This window comes from Mesoplodon densirostris, chromosome 13 (genome assembly GCF_025265405.1).
Source record: "Mesoplodon densirostris isolate mMesDen1 chromosome 13, mMesDen1 primary haplotype, whole genome shotgun sequence".
Taxonomy (NCBI): domain Eukaryota; kingdom Metazoa; phylum Chordata; class Mammalia; order Artiodactyla; family Ziphiidae; genus Mesoplodon; species Mesoplodon densirostris.
Window position 1 is genome coordinate 32,154,346 of NC_082673.1, and position 6,928 is coordinate 32,161,273.

Consider the following 6,928-nt stretch of genomic DNA (forward strand, 5'->3'; position numbering starts at 1 on the left):
CGTTTGCAAATATTTTCTCCCATTCTGAGGGTTGTCAGAGTCCAGAGTCTTCAGTGTTTCCCCAGTATCCAACTTGGACAACTGTACAAATAGTGGTGGTATAAATGATGTAGAGAGATGAATAGTGGAAGTAAGTATTGAAGGTAAAATTAATCGTTCAGTAAAATCACATAATTAATTTTAAGTGTCCATGTTACATTTGGGCAGAGTTTTTCAGTTGGCAATTATTTAGGTTTGTAAGAGACTCAGGAGGGAGATATGTAAGTTTTAGGTCAAGATCTGTGATATATATGGTGGCTGGAATCACAAGAGTAGATGAGACCATCTATCAAGGGCAGAAGAGAGCTTCTGAGAAATACACATCTCTTGGCAGAGGGCAAAGTGAGAGTGCCCAATGAAAAAGATAAGGATGTCCAGAGGCAGGAGGAAGAAGTAGCAGGTTAAGATGCTACTGTTGATAAGGTGAAAGATTTTTCTGAGATGACAAGTTTGATCAACAAAATCAAATATTGCTGAAACGTGACATAATGACCAAACAATATTCATTCAATTTAATCACAAATTAAATGTTGGTGGATGCAATTCCAGTGCAGATAAGTAAAAAGAAAATAGCAAAATTGTGTGAGTCACGAGGTACATAAAGATAAGAAAATACAGACAATGAGAATAAATACAATTTTTGATAAAGTGTACTGTGAAATTAGGAAGAGAGAAAAGGTAGCTAGAGAATTACTTGCCATCAAGCAAGAATAATTGTTAATGGGAAGGGGGCAGCTTTTTAATGGGAGGGGGCCAAAATAAAGTCGCTAAAGAGGAAAACCTTAACAATACCAATGAGATGGGAAAATGAATGGAAGATACTGAGGAAGTGAGAATAAGTATTTATAAACTATGTAGAAAAGCCATCCTTGTACGTAAAGAGAAAAAGTTAGTTAGTGGTGTTTTTGCTTTATAGTCTGTGTTTTCTCTGTGAAATAAAAGTTTGATGGTAGGTGATGTCCCCTCGAGATAGCGCTCATCAAATATCCTATGTGCTTATCTACAGTTTTTATCCCCCTTTGTAGTTAGACTGTTTTCCTTTGATTAGTTGTGGCCAGTGGCAAAGAAGCAGAATAAAGTGTATCACTTCTGAGCTGAGGTCATTAGGAGACAACGTCCCTCTTGTCTGGTCCTCTGCTGTTGTGACATTGGAGGTCACATAGTCCAGATGACGTGGCTGCAAGATGGATCTGGAGCATATGATCTGTAAGGGCTTTACTTAGTAGAGAAATAAGTTACTCGTATTTTCCACTGAGATTCCTGTGTTAAATAGATCTCCCTGTGAGAGCACAGAGAACATAGCGAAGGCTGAAATGACAAAGACAGAGGGAGAGATGTTGGTAACAGATGGAAGGTGCCTGGCAGATAATATATTAAATGGTAAACAAAGCTGCTGGAGTAAGAGAGAGTATATAAGAAATGAGAAGAAGACCAAATGTATGTAGTATCTAGTGCTAAGGAGTGAGGAGAGAAACAACTGAAAAAAATAAAATTTAAAAAATGATCAGAAAGAAGCTAGGTGGTATGCCAACAGAAATCATAAGATAGCTATAAAACACAAAGGAAGGTAGATTTAAAAGAAGCACCATTTAATGGAGTCAGTTGTTTCCCAAAGGTAAAATCCTATGGGAACTGAAAATAAACCATCTGATTTGATGACTAAACTTTTATGAACAAAAATGGAACCATTTCAGGAAAGTCATGGGAGAAGACGCTGTGTTACAGTGGGGAGAGTAATCAATATGTTGTGAGGAAAGGTGCCTTCATTTCCAAGAATTACCAACTAAGATATGAAGAGAGCATTTAAAGGAAAGGGATAATGTAAGAAAATTAAAAACAAAATTTAATTAAGGAAACTTGAATAAGTCGTAGACAAAGAGGAAGGTATTAGTGAGAGACTGAAAATCAGAGAAAGTTATCTTAAGTTGTTGTTATGGACTGAATTTTGTCCCCCCAAAAATTATATGTTGAAACCCCTCTCAATTTTACTGTAGAAGATGGAGTTAAGTCCTTTAGGGAGGTAACTGAAGTTAACTGAAGTCATAAGGGTGGGGAAATAATCTGACAGGGACTGATGGTGTCCTTATAAGAAGAGGAATAGATTACAGAGATCTTTCTCCCTATGCTCATAGAGGAAAGGCCCGGTGAGGACACCGCAAGAAGACAGGCATCAGCAAACCAGGAAGATTGTTCTCAACAGAAACCAATTCTTATGGTATTCAATATCTTAATCTTGGACTTCCACCCTCCAGAACTGTGAGAAAATAAATTTCTGCTGTTTAAGTCATTCAGTCTAGAGTATTTCACTATAACAGCCCAACCAGACTAATACAGACCTTCATGTACACTGCAATATACAGAAGCTAAATAATGATTGTGAGCCAGAGATTACGTCTTGAACAGAAGTGTAATGACGCTTGTGGTACTCACAACTTCACGAATTTTGTCAGAAAGATGTGAAAAAAAGTCAGTCAAACACCAGTTCTCATAGTGGACATTTTCTTTATGTTTTTGACATAAAGCAATGTCTGACAACCTCCCTGATACCCATCAGTATTGCAGTTTGATCCTGTGGCTCCAGTTCCACCTGGCACCAATGTGATGTGTACTGTCCATTCTTTGGTTTTGGGGAGCTGTACCTATTGTCAACAGGTGGGTCAAACCACTGGGGCTCTTCTGAAGTCCTCCCCAAGTTTGGACCCAGCTTTAGCTCCAAATCAGAGTTTTCAGAGAGCACAGGGTGAGGCTCACCTGCCACAGTAGACACGTTGGCTAACGGGTTGCGCTGCAGCACCCGCACGGACAAGGACACCATCACGGTGCCACCATTCTTCTTCTGCAGGGGCGGACCGGTGGACAGTCAGCTTGGCCCCCAGCACAGCCTCCGGCCTGTTCACTCTCTCGGTCCCTGTGAGGAAGGTATTCAGCCCTGGCTTTGAGATCAGAGTCATCTCTTCTCTGGGTTTGTGTGAATGGAGGAGCCGCAGCCCTGGTCTGGGTGGTGTCTTGGCCCTGGATTTCCGGGTTTGGAGGAGTATCTTACCACTAGACCCTCACCTAGTGCTCAAATGTTCAGGGGCTGTGGACTGTGGGTTTTGGGAGCAGAAAATATTTAACCTGGCATTTGAGGAAATTGAGAGAGAAGAGGCTCAGGTTCAAGGGCTCCTGGTTTGAACCTCTTGCTTTAGGTTTGATGGCCAGGGCAGTCTCTCACCAGATACTGCAGGATATCATCAGGAACATTCCGAGTGTTCTTGCACATACCCCGGGAAGCTGAATGGGAGAAGATGACAGGTGCCTGTGAGAATTCTAGGGCTCACCGTGCCACAGCATCCGAGACATGGGACAAGTCCACCATCATGCCGAGGCGGTTCATTTCTGCAACCACCTTCTGCAGGGACAGGATGGGGAGAGGGCATGAGGGCTGCATTTATCTTGTGTGCATTTATCTGTAGGGAACAGGTGGGGCTGTACATTCATGTGGGGCGGGGTATGGAAGCCGGGTCCTTACCTCGCCAAAGCTGGTCAGCCGACTGACATTGCTGTAGAAGGGGTGGATACCCTTTGCTGAGCTCTGCGCACTGCAGGATGGCCAGGAGGCATTCTGACTGGTGGCCGTGACTTGGCTACAAGAGCCTAGAAAGAGGTTCTGTCGAACCGTCTACAACTGCAACTCCCTGGTGCAAGAGGAGGGACCCAAACTGGGTTGTGCCTGGCAGTAGGAGGGCCCTTCTGGGGATTCAGTCTTGTTCTGCAATCCTCCATTCCCCTCCCCACCCCAGGTTCAGGGCCAGATCCCAGGCGTAAACTTGCTCTGGGCCCCAGCGTGATCTTGGGCAGATCCCTGCCTCACTGGGCCCTTACCATCTGCACTGTGCTCACCAGGGCGTGTTGCAGGTGTGGGTGAGTGACACGTAGCACACACCCAGCGCATAGAAGGTACGCAAGATAAAGAGGCTACTGTCGAGTGAGTGGCCGCCCTCCACACCAGTGAGACAAGCCAACATCCGGGTATTGTTGAGAGCTGGGGGCAGGTAGGTCAGATGACCATTTTCAGAGGCAGGGGTAGCTTACTGAAGTCCCTAACACATACCACCACCAGTCTGTTTACCATTTTTGTTTTCTTGGCCGTGCCGCGCAATATGAGGGTCTTAGTCCCCCAACCGGGGATCAAACCCGAGCCCCCTGCAGGGGAAGCGTGGAGTCTTAACCTCTGGACTGCCAGGGAAGTCCCCCGTCTACCTTTAACTGAGGTCACAAGCTCCAGCTCAGAATAGGAGGCCCACATGAGGCAGATGAAGTGAACTTGCTCCAGGGTGAGGCGCACAGCATCCCGTTCGTGGGTCTGGCATGGGATGTAGGCTGACCAGAACTGAGAGAAGACCAGGGCTTAGTTTGGGCTTTGGAGCTCCTTGGGCTTCTCATAGCCTCCTCAGCTGGCACAGCACTCACTGTGCCCAGAAGTCACATGTAATGCGTTGCTTTTTCTGTGGTGCTTGGATGCCTGTCAGGTTGGCTCACTGTGACCCCTGTAGGCCCCAGCATCCATGGCATGGCACTTTCTAGGTCACTATGGTAACTTAGTTCCAATGTGACTAACCTGTGGTCTCTGAGACCCCCAAACTACCCCACATTCCCCAGCAGCCATGGTGGCACTTTGGTACCTGGGCAACCACGAGACCAGCTTTCAGCCTGTCCAAGCTGGTCTGGCCATGGCTGAAATTGCGCAGATTAACATCCTGTAGCCCGTGGTGGTAAAACTGCCTCGGGACCAGGGGCATGTCGTTGTGGCTGGAGGGAGGTCAAGGCAACTGGGTGGGCTCCTTAGGTCTTGGGATCAGGCAGGACACATTGCCTGGCCTGGGCCCGCCTGGGGGTTCCCCACCTCACACTGTCACACAGACTATACTAGGAGCAGCTGAGGCCTGGGCTGAGGGGTTCCCACCAGGGAAGGGATGACAGAGAAGGGAAAGGTCATCCCTAGATGATGGAGAGGACACCCAGGGGTGGTGTGAGGGAGCCTCCCCACTAGCGCTGCATGCTCCGAACCTCCTCCCCTGCCCAGGGCCAGGCTAGGACCCCACAGGTCCCCAGCAGCCCGCACACACTGCAGCCACCCGTCCACAAGTGGGAAGTCCTGCATCGAGGCCCTAGTGTGCTCCCGCGGACTTGGGGTGCTGGAGGTGCCCGGCGTGGTCTGCATGGGTTACGGTTCACAGCAGCAGACCCAGCAGGAGCAGCAGACACAGCAGAGGCCACTGGCTGAGTGCGCGGGGACCTTCGAGGCCCCCTGGCCGCAAGCTGCGCAGGGCCAGGCAGGCGGGCAGAGGCGGGTCTGAGAGGGGCGGGCGATGGGGTTCCGTCCGTCGACACAGGACACACAGCAGCGCGGCCTCGTGAGGGGTACGGGTTGACGGAGGGGATACAGAGTCACAGAACCCTGCGACCCGTGTGCGGAAAGCCGCGTTCCGCGAAGCCAGGCAGCCACAGGGCGGCACTGCCCTCCCGCCCCCTGCTCGGAGGCAGCTCCCGCGGGCTAAGCTGGCCTCTGCGGAGAGCCCACTCGCCTCCCGTCGCGGGTTCCCGCCGCCCCTGCCCCTCTTCCCGCTCCCACTGCTCCGAGGGGGCGCCCTAGGTTGCTCTCCCCCGCCTCTAACCTTCCTGTCCAAGCTGGGGTGCTTCTCTCAGAGGGCCACCTTCAGCCCGAGGCCTCCCGGGAGCGCACCTCCTCCCCATCTGCCTGCAGCCGGCCCCGCCCACCCCGAGGGCTGCCTGCCAGCGCCTCTGTGGCCACAAGTGCTCTGGGCTCCCGGTTTCCCGGGACTGGGCCATGGGGGCTGGTGTGGGGGAAGAGAGAGTTTCTGGAAATGGGGGGGTAACCTTGTGAGCTCTGGATTCAGGAAGGGGCCCTCTGCCCCCGACCTGCTCTCTCCACCTACTTGACTCCCCAGCCTACAGGACCATTCTCTGGGGACTTCAACCAGCGCCTGGGAACTATGAGGAACCTCCCCCACTTCTGGCAGCAGCCTCAGGAAAGAGCGCCCTCAGGATCGCTACACCTCCCCAGGGCCTGAATAGAGGGACCCTTGGGATGTGAACTGAACAACCTTCTGGGGAGAGTCAACGACCCTTTTACTCAACAGAGCAGGAACCCAGTCAGCAGGCTGTTTGAGTGGAAGGAAATGAAGTCATTTCCATGGCAGCAGAGCCCCCACCGCAGCAACCTTCCTCCCAGAGCTGCTGGCTGACCTTCTGGCCAGGATCCCTCCTACCTCAGTGTGGAAGGCCCGGCCTCGTGGAGAAGGATAAGTTCTGAGGAAAGACCTGGCACCTGGGTTCTGCTGCTACACGTGCCTTATCTCGTGGCCCTTGTGGCTCTAGCTTTCCCAGACACCTCAAGGGCTAAGTGCCTGTGCTTGCTCAGAGGCCGCACGCCATTCCCCATTGCCAGCCTCAGGCCCTCCCGCTAGCTGCCAACTCTAGGGACCACCTCCCCGCAACACACACACACACACACACACACACACACACTGGGGAAGTGCCTTCTCACAGAAGCTCAACCACTGAGATGCTTTAGGGACTGTGCCCAAACTCCTTCATCCCCAGCCTCTCAAGTTTTTGCTCTGATCCCTGGCACCCCCTGGAGCTGTTCCACCTTTGGAACATTTCCCGGGTGGCAGGAGTGCCTAGCACAGGGGTACTGACCTAAGTCTGAACACTGGCGACCCTAGAAGTCTGTTACACAAAAACATTTTATTGAGCAGTAAGGGACCCCACTGGGGACAGAAAGGGCTGGCAATAAAGGAGCATGTGAACCGCGGGGCAGGGTGCGAGCTGCTTGACTCTCTATCCTGTTCTTGCTTCAGGGAGCAGGTCTACCTGGGTCTCT

At 50.8% G+C, this 6,928-nt stretch overlaps 1 pseudogene; it reads right to left on the minus strand.

Moving 5' to 3' along the window:
• Positions 1 to 2,542: 2,542 nt before the first annotated feature.
• On the minus strand, positions 2,543 to 5,871 carry LOC132500613 (dipeptidase 2-like; annotated as a pseudogene).
• Positions 5,872 to 6,928: the final 1,057 nt, after the last annotated feature.